Raw genomic sequence first — 23,176 nt, 5'->3', positions numbered from 1 at the left:
TTGTTTAAGCCATCTAGTCTATGATACTTTGTCATGGCAGCCCTAGCAAACTCACACAGAAGACAAAAGTCTTTCTCACTCTTCTTACAGGGCACTGCCACTGTTAATACATCTAGGACACACCGTTGAGAAAAAATGTTTAAAGATACATAATAGCTTTACAATTTTTCTTAGAAATAGTTTTTGTCTATGCATAAAAGAAACATGTGATTATACATACCAAACTGGTAACAGTAGCTATCACTGGGCACAGGGAGAAAATTTTCATTTCTACTTTACTCATTTTCTAATTTACATTATTTCTTTTTATGGGAGCAGTTGTAACTTTAACAATTTTAAGTGTTTTTGTCTTTAAGGAAACGTGCCTATGTCTCATCCCTTCTCCTAAAGCAAAGTTATGAGGACAAAAACCACATATAGTACTATCAATCGTGGCAGCAACACTTACATTCTGGCTGAAAAGTGTTGTCCCCCACCAAGTTGAAGAGTTGGCTTTCTGTACTTTGTTATCTAAGTACTGACACATGATATCAGTCAATTTTATAAGTCACTTTAAGTAAAGCCAAATATTGAAACGTGAAACTTGGGATTCAGAGATTCTTAGATCTAATTTTGACCTCCAAACTCACCATGTATCTCCAGACGAGGCAGCAAGTTATATCTCAGTTTTCCTTACTATAAAATAAAGATACCTGGTATTATAGTGGATTTCATTAAATTAAATGTACACATACTTAATTTTTTTCCTACAAAAAAGCTCAATTTTTAAGTTTGGTATGTTTGGCAGATAACATATGACTTACTCTACAAAATTGGTTCATTCCTGGATAAACTCTAATTTACTAAGTAAAATGGTGATTTGATTAAGTTCTTACTACCTGAAGAAGTCTGAATTACAAAGTTACAAATCAATTTTTAAAAGCATCCTTTTGTAAAAATCAATAATCACCTCACAACGTACTATTTTAGTAAATATGAATTTTCTAATGCTAAGTGACATTAATCTATAACTATTCTTCACATTTCAGACATAATTATTTCTATAAGAAAATATAATTCTAAATAAATTTTAGTTTATATTTTTCTAGGTTTTTTTTATTCAATGAACGTTAAAAAAATAATTGAACTTAAAAGAAACTTGAGAAAAAACTTAAAAACGTAGAACTTAAAAAGAAAAAAACAGTATTTCATCATAGATTAATTCATTCAAAAATAACTACTCAAATTAATCATACTCATTGCTTTCCATATGTAAGGTAGCGTGCTAAGTTCTAGGGAAAAAATTAAGTCATAATACTTGTCTTCAAAAATTTACAATCCAGTATGACTATAATCCAAAACAAATGCTGCTAGAATTAACATCATAAAAAACTTGAATTTCCGTATTTAAAACAACAAAGTTTCTGGATTTATACACACATACAATAGTGTAATTTTTTAATATACAAATTTTTAAAGAACTGTTTGTTATAAAGCAAAAAATAAAAATAAAAAAATTAGATGACAGAAACCTAAAATATTGAGATACACAGCTAATTCAACCTTCACATTCCTGTTTATTATCAGGCTGAAAAAGCAAGTTTTCCGGCTTTTTAATTTTCAAATTATTTGGACTGAATTAGTCCACAGGAAAAAATTATTATCTTAATTTCAAAAGTTATTGCTATAAATGTTTAAAGTACTATTAAAAGAGACTCTACTGAATACTGTATATAACTAAATTCAGCAACTTCTGAGGTCTGATTATTTAAACCTCTTTAACTCAATTATTTGAATAGTTGTAGCCTATCCTTAAACTAACATCAGTGGTATGTTCTGTCAAGTGATAAATACATGACAATTCTTGCTCAGCATTAAGGACCTACTAGTACCATGATACAGAATACTGTTTAAGAATCTCAATTACACAGCCTATGAGACTCATATATAATATTTTTGTTAAGTGACCATGTAGATATCATTTATCAAAACTCTAAAATTAGTATTCAGTTTACACATATTCAATTAATAAATGACCTGTCTGCATGAACAGCATATCCACCGCCTATGACTACAGAGATGACTTTAAGATAACCTACTTCAAAAAGCTGAGGACCATAGTAGTTACTTAGGAACCTCAATTGATACACCAGCAAACAAATGGAAAAGCTGGCAATTAGAACTATAATTACAGCCAAAAGCTGCACTGTGTAACACAGTAGCCACCAACTACATGTGACTATTTAAGTTTAATTAAAATCAAATAAAATTTTAAATTCAGTTCCTCAGTTTCACTAACCACATTGTAAATGTTCAGAGCCACAAGTGGCTGGTGCCTACTGCATTGGACAGTGCAGCTAAAGAACATTTCTGTTGGACAATGCTGGTCTAAGAAGTCATTGCCAAATTTCATTTTGGTTAATAAACAAACACACTTTCATGGATTTCTTTGGCATCTCAACCACTGGAGCATGCCAAAACTGTCATGATAAAAAGCTCTCAAGTCACCACTTCAGAATTTTGGTGGTAAGGCATGGAATTCTGGAGGATAAAATCAGCTGCTATTGAAGTGAAATATCCAGCAAAGATATGCAGTGCGGATCTCAAAACTCCAAAAGGTTTCCTGCTTCTGCAGCTCAGAGTTCGCTCCAAAATAGCCAGAAAAGAATACTCTACACTTCAGCTACTGACTTAGGTAGAAATTTCATGCCCATGTTTAATATACTTGTTTCTATGGAGAAAATAATGAATTCCAAGTAACTGAGTTACAAAGACTTTTTAGATTATAATTCATTCACTTTTGGAGACTGCTCACGTAAATAATTATAATTACTACTTTACAATTTTTGTTTCAGCTTTTATATATCTAAAATTAAACTATATCTTAAGGATTTTGTTCTACAAAATTTTTTAAGCCAATGAAAATGTGGGTCTAAAATGTTATTTGAAAATTTTACTTTTATCTATTGATAGATATCACCTAATGCAATGTCACTGTGATAAATAATAAAGGTAACGCATTTACTCCTACTTACTCTCTACTAAGGGAAAAATTAAGCAATTCCACAAACCACAACTGTAGGGTCTACACATAAGAAGAGGCTAGAAGCCAGAAGAACCAAATCATAGCCCTAGCACTGCTACAACTTTCAGTCAAGTCATCTTACAATTCTGGGTCTCAGCTCTTAGTTCAATTGAATGATTTCTAAGGTTTAATTCAGCTCTTCATTTATATGGTAAGTAGAATGCAAAGGCAAATGGGAGGAATATGGTAAATGGTTAAGTTCTCCACCTAACCAGACTCCAAAAGTGAGAGTTATTCAAAGAAAATAATCCAAGAAATCACATAATAAAGTTAATCTTTGTTTTTTTCTCATCATAAAAATAATGTTTTAATTGGGAGTTGTGTTACTAACCAAGAAGTTGGCAACACCAAAACTGGCTATGATTAACTTAACATAAAAGGGAAACTGCAAAGGAAAAATATAATCATTTCAAATAGTGAAAATGTATATTCAAAATAAGTACAGCATATAAAATTAAAGTTCAACTAACATAAATTTAGTCTAAGTTTAACATGCTAGCTGTAAGAAACATATTTTTAACTATTTTGCTTAAGTACTTAGAAGTGTTTTTCAATGGAATGATTCGATGACACAGGGTCATTGGAACATCGTTCAAAAAAGTTTGATCTGTCACTTTTCTCTTCTCACAAATTTCCCAAGAAATAGATATTCAAATCATTCCACTCACTTTAAAGCTTTGGTTTATATTCTATTTCATTTTATAAATAAATCTTTAGTCTCTGTCAGTAAATAGCATACTGAAATAGAGGTCTACAATTTTAAAATTCTAATCCCAAGTGAATGGAGCTTTAAGGATTCAAAGTGGATGCTTAACTATGAGTAACAATCTAATATTTCCAATTCTGGTTTTATGATCTTGTAAGAATTTCCAACTATCACAAACAGATACTAAAAAAAAAATACTATTAATTTAATGCTCATTATCTTAAAAACATACACATTCTTTTGAGGAAGAAGAGTCATGTTTAAAACTCCAGTTTTTTATCACCTTAGTAGCCATCACCTATTGATTCCATCATGGAAATTAACTGTAACAGGATTATAAAAGCAGAGAACTACTGTGTCTGCTTTGGCATTTTAAGACAAATCACACAAGCAGAAACCTTAATCATAAGCAATAAACCCATATATGACTGAAAGAGAGACACAAAAATTTGATTTCATAAAACTCAGGTATTTAAATATGAAATTTTAGATAGTAAGTAGACGAAATTTCGACTCAGTATTTCCTCCTTTTGTGTCTTTTGTTTTATTGTTAGAAAACTAAGTATCTATCTTCTTTAGAATCAATCCAGTTGTTACTGTGAAAAACCACAGACTTATTCTTGAAAAGGGCATATTTCAACCACACAAAACGTACAATTGAAAACATCTGATCACTAACTGCTAAAGTAATGCAGACAAAATACTGGAAGATTACAGAAACTCTAGAAGATATTTCATTAACTCTCATTCAATTTCTAAAAGAGTTTAATTTTTTTGCAGTAGAATACTGCCTTCTGAAAATGGTCACCCAGTCCAAGAAAAGGAGAAAAGGACTTAAAAAAAGAAAAATATAAACATAGTTTTATTTTTTTTAATAAACCAAAAATTTCAAATGTCACTTTGAAAAAAGATTATACATTCAGGAATCTTAACAGTGAACAGGCCAACAGAGAAGAGCAAGGGTTAGAATTCAGCCTTGAATGAAGCAGTCTACAAATGCAATCAGAACAAGGACAGGGAAAATTCAGGTTCTGAAGAAGGCTACCCTAGCAATTTCTAAGAATACAGCTCAAAGAGCAATTAGGCCAGCTTCTCCTGTCCACCTTCGAAATTATAGAAAAAAACTTCATTCTCTGAATGTGGGTAATCAAAGAATTACCTCTTCAATTCTCTGAAATTAGGAGAAATCCAGATGGATTCCTTAAATCTTACAGGGGACCAAAATATGTCACTTTGGCATACTTTGAGTTGAAGGCAATTAAGCAGAAAACCCAAAAAGATCTCTTTCCTCTCCCCAAATCTGTCTAAAATCAGGGCACACATTTCCCCATTGTGAAGGGCTTCCCCTTCCCCTCTCCTTTCGCTTCCAGGAGAAGGAAAAACCACCATTATCACTGGAGACAGAAAGTTGGTATCAAGATCAAGATGGATCTGCACAAACCTTACTAAAAGAGCCATTATCTTCCATTAGTTTCCCCCATATATTTACCTTCCCTCAATTTATCACTTCTAGAAGCCCAAGCCCCTTTTCTTTTGACCTGTCACTTCTCCACAAATTTAACACACTTTTAAAAAATGGTATATAAATTCCCATGACTAACCACCTCTTCGATTCTTCATTTTTTTAAATGAAGACCTCCATTAACGTAAAAATTAAAATAATGACATCAAATAAAAATCTGTACACCTTTTCTCCTGTTAATCAGTTTAATTTGCATGGCTCAGGTACTTTACCTAAGAGGATAAAGGAACAGGGATTTTTTACCTCCATTACAAAAGCCAAAACAATTCTCTAAGTTAGTGAGCTCAATCAGATATTCTAAAGACAATAAAAATACTTTGTAATACAAACAGTCAAGACTCTAAAATGATACACTTAATCATTTTCTATCTAATGCAAAGGCATAATCCTCATTGCTGCACAGGATATGAAAAAAGCCTCTACCTCAAGAAACTATCTGGTGAGGGGATTATGATAAATAAATAAACATCACACAAAACGGGGCATGGTAGCTATAATAATAAAAACTGAAAGTGCTATGGTATAAGTTCTTGATAAGGTGCTGGGGGAACCACAGAAATAAGAATTTTGCAAAATTTTGTGCACACTTGTACATTTTCTGGGTGCATCAAATTGTTATAAGGGTCTATGAACAAAAAAGGCTGAGAATCTTTAGGTTAGTTTGAAAAAAAACAATCACATCTAGCTGGAGGATTTGAAAATGCCCCATCACGGAAGAAACATATCCATTAATCATTAAAGGAAAGATGATTACATTAGTGTTTTTAAAAGTAAAAATGCTCATTAAAAATGAACCAAAGATACAAAAAGTATATAGAGTAAAAAGTATGAGTCTTTATTCCCTTTCCTGCCCTACCCTCAATCACACTCATTAGAGTTTGGCATGTGATGCAATGGACAATAATAGTGATTGAAGATACAGATAGGGTTATGGTTCAGGGATAAGAAGGGCATTCCAATGCCCTAGTATGTCTTAAATGTCCTACGGCAATATCCATAGCAATAATTCAGATAAAGACCATATTGTGTATAGATTAAATCTATAGATGAGTAAATAGTATAACATGTTAACTAATAAATGAGGCTCTTAAAAGATCTCAACAAACTAAAATGAATGGTAAAATCTAGCAAAAAATTAGTTTTGTATTTGCTTAAAAAGAAGATTTTACAAAAAATATAAATTGAAGATGTACTACTGATCAGTTTGAGTTACCAGAGAGCCAATAAATCAGAGGATCAAGCATTTAAAAAGTATGTTTATTAAACATGTACTATGTACCAGACACTATGACAGACAGGAATACAATGATGGTCAAAAATTAAGACACAGGTCTTGCACTCATAAAGCTTACAGTCTAGAGACAGGGACAAACAGTCACATAAACAGATTAAAGTGTCCATGTTAAGTGCTATGAAGGTTATGGACACAGAATTTTTACATTCACACAGTAAAAATATTAGGTCTAGTTAGCATAATCCAAAGTAGCTTCCCTAAAAAAGCAATGATTATTTAAAGGATGAGGTGGAGTTAACTAAGCAAACAAGAGAGGAAAGAAAAGTATTCCATGCAGAAGGAATAGCATGTGCAAAACATCTACGGCACAGCAAACATGAGAAATTGAAAAGAAACTAGTGTGACTAGAAAAGAGAAGCAAGAAGGTGTATGATGGGAGGTAAGATAGGAGTCAAAAAACTCCCTGGGTTTGCAGCACCTTGGAGACCATGTTAAGGAATTTTGCCCTTATCCGTAAGAGCAATGGAAAGCCAAAGAGGGGACTTTAAGCAGAAACTGTTATGATCAGATTTGTGATAGTGTCAAAATTACAGAATTTAGAAGAGCTTACCTCCTCTGACAAATAAATCAAAAATACATCTACATGTGGAACAATTCTCAAAGGATACCTACTGAACTCTGGCAGAAGATCTCATACAATCAAAACTACAAGAAAGATCACCAGGTAAGACAAAAAAAAAAAAGAGAGAGAGAGAATTAGATGGGACCTGCACTCCTGGGAGGGAACTGTGAAGGAGGAAAGGTTCCCTCACTCTGGGCAGCCCCTTTAGCACTGGGGAGATGAACTGAGACAGATAGGGAGCTTCAGAAGCTTGGAGGAGAACAAAGCAGCCGGTGTGCAGCAGGCAGAACACAAAGAGACCAGCACAGAAGGTCCATGCCAACTCACTGCACTCCCCAGATCAAGATGTGTGTCTTTTGGTGTCTGTGGGGGACGGGGTACTAAAACTCGAGCTTCAGAGGACAGAATCGGGTAGAAGACTGGGGTTGGCTGTGCAGAGACAGCCTAAAGGGGCTGCACTGCAAGTGGTACAGACTGCAACTGAGAGTGTGTGCAATGGAGCCCAGGCCCGAAATAAAACACCCCATTTTTAATATAAGTGAAGGGAAGGGCAGGAACCCACCATAGCAGCCTCCTTCTCAGCGTGCTCACAGCCAGTGCAGCTCTGCTCCTACAAGCTCGAGGAGTTCACAAGCACTGGCCAGTTGCCTCCAAGCAAAGACAGGACTGAAACTTCAGCCCATTCCCAGGGACCACGTGACTTTGGAAGCAGGGCTGAAATCTGAGCCATGTCCCAGGCAGCTTTGGCAGATTAAAGCCACCAGTACCTTTGTAAGCTCAGCACCTATGGGACATCCGAGCAGATTACTGATTGCAGCTGGGGCAGGTCCTGTATCGGCTGCTGCAGGCTTTGGGGGCATGCACATGCAGAGGTGGGGCTGGTATGTGGGCTGAGTCCATAGCTCCTACAAACTGATCCAGGTGCATCATTACATGTGACTATAGTGTGTCCTGGTGTGCGTGACTTCAGCAGGCCAATAAATTTGATAAATACAGATGTAAAAATTCTCAAAAAATATTAGCAAACCAAATCCAAAAATACATAAATAAGATCATACATACACTACAATCAAATTGGATTCATCCTAGGATCACAAAAAATGGTTCACCATATGCAAATCAATCAAGGTGATACACATCAACAAAAGAAAGGGCAAAAATCACATCATCATTTCAACAGATGCAGAAAAAGCATTTGAAAAAATTCAACATCCATTCATGATAAAAACTCTTACCAAAGTGGGTATAGAGGGAACATATCTTGACATAGTAAGAGCTATTTATGACAAACCCACAGCCACATTAATACTCAATGGTAGAAAGGTGAAAGAATTCCCATTAAAATCTGGAATACAACAAGAATGCCCACTCTCACCACTTTTATTCAACATAGTATTGGAAGTCCTAACCATAGCAATCAGACAAGAAAAAGAAATAAAAGGGATCCAAATTGGATAGAAAGAGGTAAAATTGTCCCTATATGCAGATGACATAATACTATATACAGAAAACTCTACTAAAGGCTCCACACAGTAACTACTAGAATTGACAAATTCAGTAAGGTAGCAGGATACAAGATTAATATACAGAAATCTGTTGCATTTCTTTACACTAAAAATAAAATATCAGAAAAAAAAAGTTAAAAAAATTTCCTTTAAAATTGCATCAAAAGATAAAATAAAATACTTAGGAATAAACTAATGACCAAGGAGGTGAAAGACTTATATGCTGAGAACTATAAAACACTGATAAAGGAAATTAAAGATGATCTAAAGAAATGGAAAGATATCCCATGTTTTTGGATTGGAAGAATTAATATTGTTAAAAGGCCATATCACCCAAAGCAATCCACAGATTTAATGTGATCACTATCAAATTATCCAGGACATTTTTCACAGAATTAGAATAAATAATCCTAAAATTTATACAGAATCACAAAATACTTAGAACTGCCAAAGCACTACTGAAGAAAAAGAACAAAGCTGGAGACATAACCTTCCCAAACTTCAGACAATACTACAAAGCTACAGTAATCAAAACAGTGTATGGTACTGACACAAAAACAGATATATGAATCAATGGAACAGAGTAGAGAGCCCACAAATAAACCCACACACCTATAGTTAATTAATCTTCAGCAAAGGAGACGAGAATATACAATGGAGAAAAGACAGTCTCTTCCTCAAGTGGTGTTGGGAAAGCTGGACAGCCACATGTAAATCAATTAAGTTGGAATACATCCTCACACCACACACAAAAATAAACTCAAAATGGCTTAAAGACTGAAACAAGACAAGACACCATAAATCTCCTAGAAGAGAACACAGGCAAAACATTCTCTGAGATAAATCACAGCACTGTTTTCTTAGGTCAGTCTCCCAAGGCAACAGAAATAAAAGCAAAAATAAACAAATGGGACCTAATCAAACTTACAAGCTTTTGCACAGCAAAGGAAACCATAAACAAAACAAAAAGACAACCTATGGACTGGGAGAAAATACTTCCAAATCATGCAACTGACAAGGGCTTAATTTCCAGAATATACAAACAGATCATACAATTCAGTAACAGAAAAACAACCCAATCAAAAAATGGTCAGAAGACCTAAACAGACATTTCTCTAATGAAGACATACAGATGGTCAAAGGCACATGAAAAAATGCTCCATATCGCTAATTATCAGAGAAATGCAAATCAAAACTACAAAGAGGTATCACTTCACATCGTTTAGAATGACCATCATTAAAAAGTTCACAAACCATAAATGCTGGAGAGGTGTGGAGAAAAGGGAACCCTCCTACACTGTTAGTGGGAATGTAGTTTGACATAGCCACCATGGAAAACAGTACGGACATTCCTTAAAAAACTAAAAATAGAGTTATCATATGATCCAGCAATCCCACTCCTGGGCATATATCTGGAGAATTCTCTAATTTAAAATAATATACATGCACCCCAATGTTCATAACACTATTTACAATAGCAAAGAGACAGAAGCAACCTAAATGATCATTAACAGACAACTGGATAAAGAAGTTGTGAGTCCTACATTTATAGGACCACTAGTCAGCCACAAAAAAAGAATGAAATAATGACATCTGCAGCAACATGGATGGACCTAGGGATGATCACACTAGATGAAGTAAGTCAGAGAAAGACAAATATCATATGACATCACTTCTATGTGGAATCTAAAAAATGATACAAATAAACTTACTTACAAAGCAGAAACAGACTCACAGAGATAGAAAACAAACTTAAGATTACCAAAGGGGAAAGACTGGGGAGGGATAAATTAGGAGTTTGGGATTAGCAGATACAAACTACTATATATAAAATAGATAAACAACGTCATACTGTATAGCACAGGGAACTGTATTCACTATCTTACAATAACCTATAATGAAAAATAACATATAAATATAACTGATAAAAATATAAATATATAACTGAATCACTATGCTATGCACCAAAAACTAGCACATTATAAAACAACTACATTTCAATAAAAAATTTTTTTTAATTATAGAATTTGAGTTTAAAATCAAAGAGATGGTGGTTTTATTCTATTCTGTCCTAACCAATCCCCACTTGGAATACTATGTATTGGCTATGATTCTTTTTTTTTTTAACTTTTTATTATTGAGTTATAGTCATTTTACAATGTTGTATCAAATTCCAGTATAGAGCACAATTTTTCAGTTATACATGAACATGTATATTCACTGTCACTTTTTTTTCACTGTGAGCTACCACAAGATCTTGTATATATTTCCCTATGCTATACAGTATAATCTTCTTTATCTATTCTACACATGCCTGTCAGTATCTACAAATTTTGAAATCCCAGTCTGTCCCATCCCACCCCTCCCTCTTGGCAACCACAAGTTTGTATCTTATGCTTATGAGTCTGTTTCTGTTTTGTATTTATGTTCCTTTTTTTTTTAGATTCCACACGTAAGCGATCTCATATGCTATTTTCTTTCTTTCTGGCTTACTCCACTTAGAATGACATTCTCCAGAGATATCTATGTTGCTGCAAATGGCATTATGCTGTCATTTTTTATGGCTGAACAGTATTCCATTATATAAATATACCATATCTTCTTTATCCAGTCATCTGTTGATGGACATTTAGGCTGTTTCCATGTCTTGGCTATTGTAAATAGTGCTGCTATGAACATTGGGGTGCAGGTGTCCTTTTGAAGTAGGGTTCTTTCTGGATATATGCCCAGGAACGGGTATGATTCTTTAAACTTTCAAAAAAGAGAAAGAAAACCCAACTCAAACTGGCTTCTACAAAAGAGAATATATTGGCTCATTTACAGAACTATCTGCAGGCACAATTTAAACAACACTAAGTAAATCTGAATTTTCTCTCTCCATTCCTGGGCTTCACTTCCTCTATTCTGATTCTTTCCTCAGAAAGGGTTCCCACATTGTGAATGACCATAGCAGTTCCAACTTAACACCATCAAAGATTCTAGACCAGGACAAGGATAAGAGGACCAGTTCTGACTGGAGTTGATTAACTTGTCTAAAGTAATATGCCCCTCCTTAAACCAATCATTATTGCTCCTCCTGGTACCAGAGGTAGAGATCCAACTAAAAAAAAATAAATTACTTAAATTAAATTAAAAATAAATAAATAAAATAATAATAATAAATGAAAAAAAATTTAAAGCCACAAGAAAACTACTGAAGGATGGGATGGTTCCCCAAAGGACAGTCAAGACATCTACCAAGATAAGGGTGAATGGATGTTGGGTAGCAAATACAACAGATGTCCAATACAAGGAACTAAAATTAAAGCTTTGTCTAGGTCAAAGGACTAAGATATTTAACCTGGGAGACATGAGTCTGTGGCATAGTGGTGGTAAAAGTGAAAGCTGTTTACAGATATTTTAAAGTTTGTCACAAAAAAAAAAGGCAAGAGGGTGACTTGTTCTTTGTGGCTCAAGTGGTAACAATAACAATACTGATAACATTAACTTGTTTGAATAAACTAGAGAATTTCATTCCTACTTTGAGCGTCAACACAACTACTTAATTCATTACATACTACCATAAGTTATAATAACTGTAAATTACAAGTTGTTTATAATAACTGATCACTACCACTAGCTAACTAATTAAATGCATACATTATTTCATCCAATCCTCAAAAAACTCTTAAGAGGCAAACACTATTATTATCCCTGCTCTGTATCTGTGGAAATTGAATTCTAGAGGTTAAGTACCTTGCCCAAAGTAAGGTCAAAGATTGCAGCCACACACTATTTGCTTCTTCTGGGAACAAGGCCAAAATTATAGGTAGGCAGATTTCACCTCAATATAAGAACAAAATAATAAGCATTTAAAATATTAGGAAATGAGATGGACTTGAGATATGATAGATCACCAAAGAAAAATATGAAAAGTTCAAGTACTACACAATTGAAAATGGTTACTTTCAAGATCCCCAAGGATGCTTAAAACCCTAATATCATAAACATATTCATCTAGTATATATAAATTTTTGCCTAGACTAAAAGAAAAGAGGGATTTGTTATTGTTTTGTGGGAAAAAAATTGTCCTAATTGAGAATGTTGCATTATGAAAGTTCATTTTGGAACTAGATATAAACTATTTTGGTAATCTACCTACTATACCCAGTTTCTAGAAACTTTCAAGTACAATGTAATGAATGAAGTATCCAGGTTGAAGCTCAACACTAAGGATGAAATTCTTGAGTTTATTCAAAGGAAGTAAATTCCTTAAGAAAAAGTAATAGTTGATCATTTAAAATAAACAATAAAAATTGCATTTTAATAAGAAGTTTTATTTGATGGTTTAACTCAGAACTCCCAAAGATATCAAGATGTACTTCACAGATACTGATTCAAAGCAAACGTCTCAAATATCAAATCATCATGATAAACCAACTTCTTAAAATTTTATTATCTGTTAACACAAAAAAATTGAATGGAATATTAATGAATAGAAAGCCTGTGCTTCAGCAGACTGCTTAAATCTACAAGTCAATCCAAATCAGCACAGTCATTAAAAGCTTCTAAAAGTTGAACCCTTCTTCACAACAAGGTATGGGGAATCTCTCTTTGGACATCTCCATTTTGTCCAAAAAAAAAACCTCCTGCTGATCCTAATCCAGGATGCAGACCATTTACTGTAGTTACTGTCACCCACTCTGGCAGTCAAAACTGAGCTGAGCACAACAGGGCAGCTGCATTTTATACTACACAGTATTCTGCTAAAGGTATCCACTTTAAGATCCCAATAACTCACCCAAAAACCAAATCGAACAACCCTTTCTTCCTTTTTCATTTCCCTTATTTTGCATCTATTGTAACCCAGTTTCTAGAGATATCCTTTTCAGTAATATTCTGTATGCCAACAGGATGGTTCTCTATTCATCTTCTACTTTTTAACTCTTTACAGATTCTCCATATTCTCTACCTCCTCAAACAATGTAAACTCAGGTTCCAGAAAGTTTTGATCTCAGCCCTACACAAACTGTTCCCTAAAAACAGATCTAATAAATTCCATAGTCTAAGCTATCAGTTCTCAACAGCAGCCTATAAAATCATCAAATATTAACCTCCAGCCCTGACTTCTCAACTGTTTCAGTCCATCATCTTTTAACTGCTGAAAACTGCTACCTGGATACTTAAACTCACCTCAAATCCAGAATTTCCAAAAGTGAACATAACTTTTCCTTGAAAATTAGTTCTATAGCATTACTCATAGTAGTCAAAAAGTGGAAATGCTAAATGTTTATCACCCGTTGAATAGATAAACAAAATGTGGTATATCCATACACTGGAATTTTTAAAAAGTGAAGTACTGACACATGTGACAACATGGATGAACCTTGAAAACACTGCTAAGTGAAAGCAGTCAGTCACATATTGTGTGATTCCATTTATTTAAAATGTCCAGAATAGGCAAATCCATAGAGGCAGAAAGCAGATCAGTGGTTACCAGGGGCTGGAGAGAGAGGGAAAGACTGCTTAATGGGTAACAGGTTTCCTTTTGAGAAGCTGAAAATGTTCTGGGATTAGATAGCATTGATGATTGCACAGCACTGTGAATATACTAAACGCCACTGAACTGTACACTTCAAAATGGTTAGAACGATGAATTTTATGTTAGGTCAATTTTACCCAATTTATAACAATTAGTTCTACTTTTAAACTTCTTTCTACCAATGAAACTCATCCTTCTGCAGTTTTTTTCAATGTCCCCCTCTCATTGCCCATTGTCTTATCAATTCCCCAGTCCTAGAGTCTTCCTTCAAAATATTTCCCACAACCAACCTTGTCTTTCAATTCATCAGTTCCTGTTCAGGCCTTCAGAACCTCTCACCTACAGCAACATTTACTTTGTAAGATTCACTTTATATTGTATCTTAGCACCCAGATCTACCTGCTTTCATCTATTCAATACAGAACCACCAAATTAACAATTTCCTAAAATAATGTTTCCATTATGTCTCATATTAATTCCAAACTCTTCACCAATACATGCACAGCTGGGTTACCCTAGTACTAAAAGCTTCCGGAATTCAGTGAGACACAGAATAGGCCAAACGCTCTAGGAGCTGACACTTCCCGCAGTGGTTGTGCTACCAGGTTTGCACTGTCTAATCCAAGAAGAGAACGTGTGAACCTGAGCTAGAAAAGCTGAGGCTGAAGTGAGGGAAGACCAAGGCGTCACATCTTACAAAGTGAATATGCAGCGTCTGGTACCCAGTATTACAATGAATGAAATGAACTTTTTCTGAGACTCAATTTCTTCATCTGTAAAGGATGGATGATGGTAATACCACCCATCTCAAAGTAGTGTTTATTTTGAGGATGAAATGTGACTATGAATATACTTTATAAGCTCTAAAACACTACAATATAAGAAGTGAAAGTTAGCAAGATATCTTGTGTTATAACTTCTCAAAAGGACACAATGTAGCGGCAAAAGCAGTACCAATTCTTATTTACCTTTTTCTATCCAATTAGGTTGGGACATCTGTTACTTATTTTTCCTCATGGAATTTAACAAAGCCACTTTCATGTTACATTTTGTTTCATTAGGGCCTTTCTATTAGCAGTCAACAACCCTGTACAATTGAAGTCAGATCATCTTTAAACTTGAATAGGAGAAGGAAAATGAGTGAGTGAGTAAACAAAGGAGATAGGGATTAGGATTTACCTAAAATCCCAGACCCCTCCCAAACCCTCCAGGTTTTGTTTTTCAAACTTGCCAAAGGTAAGAACAATTACCCACAAAATAAGGAACACATTGGGTAGAGCCTAGAAGCAAGCAGTAAATTATTTCATAGACTAATGATCTTTCTTTTGGTTAATATCCCTCAACTGAAAGGCATTCAGGCAGTTGTCAGGGTGAAGAAATTCCAAACTAAGCCAAAAAAAAAATAGTGTGGCCAATTAATTTCTAAGGATGGAATCCTTACCTGTACCCAACAAACCCCAAACTGAGAAATTTAAGAAATATCTATTAATTTACCTTAAAATGACTATTAGAAACCCATTGCATATTAACAAATATTTTTTTACGGAAAAATAACTATTTTCTAAACCAAAATTTAGAGAGGAGTGGTACTGGTTTTACATTTTTGCAAATCTCATTAGTAACTTAATAAAAACAGCTGGATTCTCTTTATCTGCTTCTTCATCCAATCTGTTGCACTATATTGTTCTGTTGAAATGAGGAAAATTCAGCTTCATAAAATAGGTAGGTGGTAAAGGGAGGGCCTTGTAGAACCCTCGAAAGTGCTTCAAGTCCCCAGACCACTGCTATGCTAGGCAAACCAAGTTACAGCTTTGTTTAAAGACAACTAAATGACTATACTGACTATAGTGGCTGCTCAAAAATTTTGTATACACCAGTCCAAAGAGTAAATTAATAATTTTAAACTGGTAGGGAATATTCAAGTGATGAGCACAACATTAAGAAAAAGCATTACTGAGCAGTAATAATAAGGCATTTTGTTTAAAAATATAAAGAAGCAAAACATACATCATTCCAAAAATCAGATTTTGTTCATCATGGTATACTCAGCCATAAAGCAGAAATGTTTGCAATGAAAATGATTAAAATAAAAAATATTTTTAGTTTAATCCAGTTCACCAAAAAGCCTAAATATTACATCTTGAACCTACAGGGTTCCAGTTAATCATTTTTAACCATGGAAGATCTCTTAAGGTAAAGTTTGGAGGGAAGGGAAGGAAAAACTAGTAAAAGTATTTTAGAGCGGAAACTCCATGGAATAACATTCTTAGAACTACCTGCATTCAGTATAGATGTAATACAAAAGGGTAAAAAACCAGTCATGGTAGTAGGAGGTAAGTAGGTTTAATGTGTGTGCTGGAGAGCAGTGGAAGTCCATATTTAACTGTCCAAATTAACCATTAACTTTCAGTATACTATCAGAGTTCATAGGAACAATTTTAGTTTTTTATTTTCTTCCCTGAGCAGTTCTAGTTTTAAAAATTGACATTTTATGACTTTTATTATTTCCTAGGGATCTTCAAACAACAAAGGGAAAATTTACTTATTACTTTTAAACAGAATAAAACTTACTCTATCTTAAAATTACTATATAAGCCTATATGATCATTTTTAAGTCTAAGATACATTATGGTATCTGAGTGATTTTATTTTTCTTAAATCTTGAAATATTTTGCTAATTCTGTCATCTAGGGTGTTATTTCACCATTGCTCATCAACTTTTCCCAACTATGATTTTTTTAAAAACCAAAATAGTAAGAAAATAGAAGAATGATTTAATTGCCTAGAAGAATAGTCCAAGAGTGAAAAAATCACTAATGCATTACTCTTCACCTTTCTTATCTTTTTCTTATTGTTTTCCACAAAATACCAACTTTCGAAAAGGTATAAAAGACTGACGGCATCATCTTTGTAATCTGTGTCGTGAAGGAAAAATTTTACTTCTACCCCTTTAGCTTAGAATATCTGGGGCCTGTGAATTAAGCTAACAAAGGACAAATCAACAGGAGAAAAAGCACAAAAACTTTATTAATATTTACATACACTGAAGTTCACAGAAAAGAAGTAAAACTCAAAGAAGCAGTTAGCCTCAGGGGTTTATATACCACTTTAACAGAGAAAAGGAAATTGGGGCTTTGAGAATCAATAAATCATGGGGAAGAAACTAGGAAATATGTGGTAGAACTAATAGAAGGTAAGGGTTATTTTAGTTGGGTCTGTTTGTGCAAACTCATCTCAGTGTCAACTCTCCATCTCTGGGGACAAGAGTCACACCTCCCTCCCTGGTACAGCAGGAGAAACACCTTCACAAAAAGAACTGTATGCCCTACTTTTAGGTAGTTTATGGGAGGGGAAAAAACTCTTCCTGCATCTGTTGATTCTCAACTGCCTTCTGCTCAAAATAATCCTTATATCAAAGTGGCATATTTTAGGGTGGCATGACCTGATCCTCTTCAATCTGCTTTTAGTTTTCCGTGAACACAGTTAAGCATTCAGAACTATTTATCTTCTGTCCAAAATGGAAAAGAAGAAAACTGACAGAGGAGGCATTTCATAACTATTAGGTGAACCTGAAGATACATGCAAAGATAGATAGCAAGCACTTCAGACTGTAATAATGGCAGTGATATCTGGGAAATCTCAGACAAAGTCTTCAGATGAAATATCCTAGAAAATTTTTCTCAAACTCAACAATCAATGAGTGAACAATGTATTTCTAAAAACTAAAAGGAAATACAGTATTCTCTTCAGCAGGAAGGGCTGGATCATGGATATTTTTATAAGAATGCAGATCATGCTCTTTTGCTAAAAGGATATGTAACAGTATTCTTTCATCCTCATGTTTGTGGGCTAAAATTTAATTTGATACAGTTCTTAAGTAGAGAAGTGTTAAATGCAGGTGTATACACAATGTTGACTAGAAGGAAACAGATGATGCAGAAATCTTTTAAGTTCATTGGAATGATTATTCTAATTGGTGTCTACAAATCTAAAACTCAAGATACCTTGCAATTATGAAGCAAAAAGATGGCCATCTTCCCTTCAACAAAATTTTGAATCACTGAAGGTTTCAAAAAATGTTTCAGGTGTTGCATTTAATGATGCACAAGCAAAATGGAGACCCAGAAGGAATGATAAACTAGAACCTATTACGGAAGTATCTGGAATCTCAAATCACTATTTACAATGTTAAATATATTCTAAGTTCATGTATGACAGCTGATGAGTTGGTCGTATTCAATGATGCCCATTTCAGGTATATATACCTTCAAAACCTGGGAAATACAGTATACAAAATCTGGGCAACATGTGATAGTATAACATTGTAAGCTTGGAAGATGCAGATCCACAAACTGTTTCAGAAAAGGAGTGAGAGGAGAACCAAGAGTATTACAAGAATTGACAAAAAAAAATTGAAAACTGTGTCAGAAATACAACTTAGGATAAATCTTTTGTAAGTTTAGAATTGGCTTGGTATTATCCAGCAAGAAATTTCCCTTACTTGGCAGTATCAAAAAGAACAAGGCTGAACTTCTGTCAACTTTCCCAAAGAGAAAGCAAGAGAAGTCAACTGCACATAACCTGGGTTTCAAAACTATTTGATGATTCTTACTGTTCTAAAAAAAACTACTCTTCTCAGCTCAATGCATTCTCAAGCATCAACGGATTTTTTAAAAACCGTGCATAAGGTAACCTGAAGAGAGTTATATTATAAATAGAATAAAGGAGGGATAAACACTGATTAAGAAAGTCAGAACCTACCCAGCTGACTGCTGAACACAACGGTTAGATGCACCAAACCCTGCACTGTTGAAAATCCGTGTATGTAGTTGGCCCTCTGTATTCATGGTTCAGCATCCATGGATCCAACCCAACTGCTGATCATATGGTACTGCAGTACTTTTATTGAGGAAAAAAAAAAAAACTCACATGGATTTGCACAGTTCAAACCTGTGTTGTTCAAGGGTCAACTGTATTTGCAAAATAATGACTTAAAAGATGATGGCCTATGATTGATACTACGGTCACTGTATGGGGAAAGCTTCAATTACAAAGCTGTAAGTTACCAAGAAGATTACTCATTCAACTAGGAAAAGCAGTTGCAGAAACTAGGAAGAGAATTTGGGCTTACGCTATAACCACAATATTCTTGTGCACAGGTCTAATTGGGAAGAATAAAGGAAGAAAGATGCTCTTTGTGTGGAAACAAAAACTAAAAAAACAAACAAAAATGTGTGCTACAATTATAATATTTGCCAAGAGCATTCAAAGGTTATACATATTAATTGTAGACAGTGGTATGTAATTAGATGCATGAGAAAGATTTTTGTTCTTTATTTATTTACAAATATATCTGGTAACTTTAAATTCTTATTAAAAGCTAATTTGTTTTATATTATCCCTTTATTCTTCTGTAAATTATATAAATTAAATTATATAATGATATAAAACTATATAAAATAATTTAAAATGCAAAGAAATAAAAAGAAATAGTTCCTTTTGATCTAGTAGTAAATAGTAATCACTTTTTCCTCGTATGTTCAGTTAAAAGTATCCTTAAAACAAAACTGCTTTGCAAAAATGAATAAAAACACATCTTTGATAGGAGTTACCAAGTAAATCATTATATATCTCTTTAAAATAACCTGACTAGAAGGAAATCTACTTCAGGATGACACCTGCACCCCAAAGTTCATAGCAGCACTATTTACAATAGCCAAAACATGGAAACAGCCTAAATGTCCATCAACAGATGACTGGATAAAGAAATTGTGGTATATTTATACAATGGAATACTACTCAGCCATAAAAACCAACAACATAATGCCATTTGCAGCAACATGGATGCTCCTGGAGAATGTCATTCTAAGTGAAGTAAGCCAGAAAGAGAAAGAAAAATACCATATGAGATTGCTCAAATGTGGAATCTAAAAAACAAAAACAAAAACAAACAAACAAAAACAAAGCATAAATACAGGACAGAAATAGACTCAGGGACAGAGAATACAGACTTGTGGTTATCAGGGGGGTGGAGGGTGGGAAGGGATAGACTGGGATTTCAAAATTGTAGAACAGATAAACAAGATTACACTGTATAGCACAGGGAAATATACACAAAATGTTATGATAAATCACAGAGAAAAAAATGTGACAATGAGTGTGTATATGTCCATGAATGATTGAAAAATTGTGCTGAACACTGGAATTTGACACAACATTGTAAAATGATTATAAATCAATAAAAAATGTTAAAAAATAAATAAATAAATAAAATAACCTGACTAAAAAATCAAATATTTCTGAGTCCTCTGAAGCAGGAAAAAATAAACTATTCAGGACTATATATCTACTTAATATGTCATAAATATTTCTCAACCTTCAAAAGTTAATTTTGAAATAATATGTTGTCAGTAATCTCCAATTTCCTGTCATCTAAAACTATAATTTACTTTCTATTTACAAAAATTGCTATTCCATGTTAAGTACATACCCTGCCCAATCTGTAGAGAAAAAGAAATCTTGGTATGGTTCTAAATGTTCTTTAGAATAAAGAAAACAAGTGTGAGAGAAGAGGGTACAAAATTATTTATCCCTTTGACCTCCTCTCCCCTATTAAGTAAACCAATGCTGAGTATAAAACACCAGACTGAAGAATCAGGACTAAACTAGACAGCCTAACTGGGAAAAATGGGTTAAAACGGAGATGCTGAGGCTCGTCAACCTCCTACATTAAACTACTCCAGACCTTTTCTATAATCACAGCTTCCTACTGCTACAAGGGTCCTAAGCAAGCCTTCAAAGGAGGCAAACACCTACCGATACCTACTTTCTGTCTCCTCTCCCCTCATCACCCTAGGCTCTGATGCCAAATGGAGCAGCAATTCCAAGTTCCCTAAACTAGATAAGTTAGTCCTGTCCTTCAAAACTGCTCCCATCCCTCATCCCAAATACCCATTTCTAGAGGATTGCTCTCAACTGTGTATTATCAGATTACTACAGGTAAATTCATACCAAATACTAATGCCAAAATATCACCCCATAGATTACTGCTAATTGCAAAGGGAAACGCTTAAAATGGATAGGTAGTCTGTCACTGCCTTATCCAAAAGATCAAATTTAGGATTACCAATAGAACAATCCTACTTTCTGTGCCTCCTGATGTTGTATAATGTGCAATACACTGCATGACTTATAAAACATTCTTGCTAAAAATATTTAGCCTGAACTACTCAAGCCTTTAGATCTAACTTCAAGTTTACAAGAGGATAGGAGGGTACAATTAAACCCCATGAGGAAGAAATTGTGAGTAAAATACAGAACGGGGGTTACTCTACAAACTTACCCACCTCCTCTCTTCAAAAGGTCAATGTCCTCCCCAAAAAGGGGGGAGGAGGGGAGAAACTGCACTAAATTAAAAGAAACACAAATGTAGTGCATAATTAGATACTAGTTCAAAATAAATGACTAAAAAGGACAGGGAACACGTGAATACATACTACATACATACATAAGATTATCAGGGATTATGTAGGGTGTGACTATGGTATTGTGGTTACATAAAAAATTGGCCTTAATCTTATGAAATACATACTGAAATACATACAGTACTTAGGTGTGAATTGTCACAATCTACGAAACATGCTTTGAAAACATTCAGTTAAAAACAACCTGTAATAGGTAGACAAACGTGGCAAAATACTAACAACTGGAAAAACAAGGCGGTAGGTATGAGTGCTCACCTGGGCTATTCAACTTTTCGGTATGTTTGGGGAAAAAATAACATGAAAACTAAAATAACAAAAAGTTTAGAAGCTAAGAAATGAACTCTTAAAAATATAAATGTGAAGGGCAATTGAACAGTATTTCTTCAATTTTGTAGGTGAGCCTCTTTGCCTCTTCTCACTTACCTCATTCTCACAAAAAAAAATGACACTTAATATTAGTGAATTGAGCCCTAAATGAGGCATCAGAAAACCTAAGATTCTAGAAATGGCTTTATCACTTCCTAGCCATGACCTCATTAAAGACCTCTCACCCGGAGAGTTATCTTTCCTCACCTCAGTTCTATCAACACATATCACCGCAAAAGGGTTCAGGAGAAACAAGTAAGGCGGTATCAGAGACCGATACAAACGCAATGGAACTAAAACATCGAGACCACATAGTCCCAACTTAATTCCCTAAACAAACCCGTGCCTTGATCGCAGGCACAGTAACTTTCTGCTCAGGGACAGCCTGCGTTGGCACAGTCATCCCCCAAAGCAGGACACCTCACAAACGCGAAGAGGTGGCTCGTTTCAATTTTACGTTTAATGCCGCCAAAGACGGCATTGTTCTTAATACACAGTCCATACAAACATGAAACCAATAAGTAAATGAAGTCTAAATTTTCAGAATTCCCTTTTTAAACTAACACCTCTTCGCAAACAAAGAAAAACCCCTGGACGAAGGTCTCCCGTGCTTGCAGAAACGGGTTCACTTTGACGTTTCTCCTCCCTAGCCGATTTCTCCAGAAAAGCGTTAACACTGGAGATAAGCTGGGAGGGCAGTCCTTCCATCTCTACGGCAGGATAAAACCTCGGAGTGAGATCATTCTTTCCGTCTCCTGAAGTGAAACCTGCAGGCTCTGCTAGGAAATCGTGTAAACAAGTCCACGTTTCTCCTCAGGGCCCCTCTGCTGTAGACAATGACGGGACGTCTAGGGCAGAGCGGGGAAGTCCTTTGACAAGGAGGAGGGTGTGAGCGGGAAAGACGGGTCACCTGGGCGGGGGGAACCTGGGCGCTGAGGTCCCCGAGGCCTCCAAGTTGTCACCCCCTTTGGTGTCTCTGCCTACGACTCAGGACACTCGGGGGAGAGCGGGGGCGAGAGGAGCACGGGTCCCTCCAAACATCTGCACAAAAAGCACGGAAGACCGAGGAAACAGCCTTCGGAGAGAAAAGCCCGCAGCAGGCCAGGGGCGAACAGGCCCTGGGAGGCGAGGCCGGGAGGCGGCTGAGGCGGC

The 23,176-nt window shown here is 34.9% G+C and overlaps 1 protein-coding gene across 6 annotated transcripts in view; it reads right to left on the bottom strand.

The window, feature by feature from the left end:
* The window catches only part of ZNF280D (zinc finger protein 280D), a 241,826-nt gene that overhangs the window by 83,560 nt on the left and 135,090 nt on the right, over positions 1-23,176 (bottom strand). Inside the window, exon 1 of one of the 6 annotated variants that reach the window (XM_031672733.2) lies at positions 18,936-18,975. The exons of 4 other annotated variants lie outside the window; for them this stretch is intronic. The gene's annotated coding sequence lies outside the window, so the exon portion shown is untranslated. Of the gene's footprint in view, positions 1-629; positions 676-18,935; positions 18,976-23,176 lie in introns of those variants that run through there. One more of the 6 variants, XM_072962373.1, reaches the window with a different exon arrangement.

The sequence above is a fragment of the Vicugna pacos genome, chromosome 6 (genome assembly GCF_048564905.1).
Source record: "Vicugna pacos chromosome 6, VicPac4, whole genome shotgun sequence".
Taxonomy (NCBI): domain Eukaryota; kingdom Metazoa; phylum Chordata; class Mammalia; order Artiodactyla; family Camelidae; genus Vicugna; species Vicugna pacos.
This window is presented reverse-complemented; position numbering and strand designations above follow the sequence as displayed.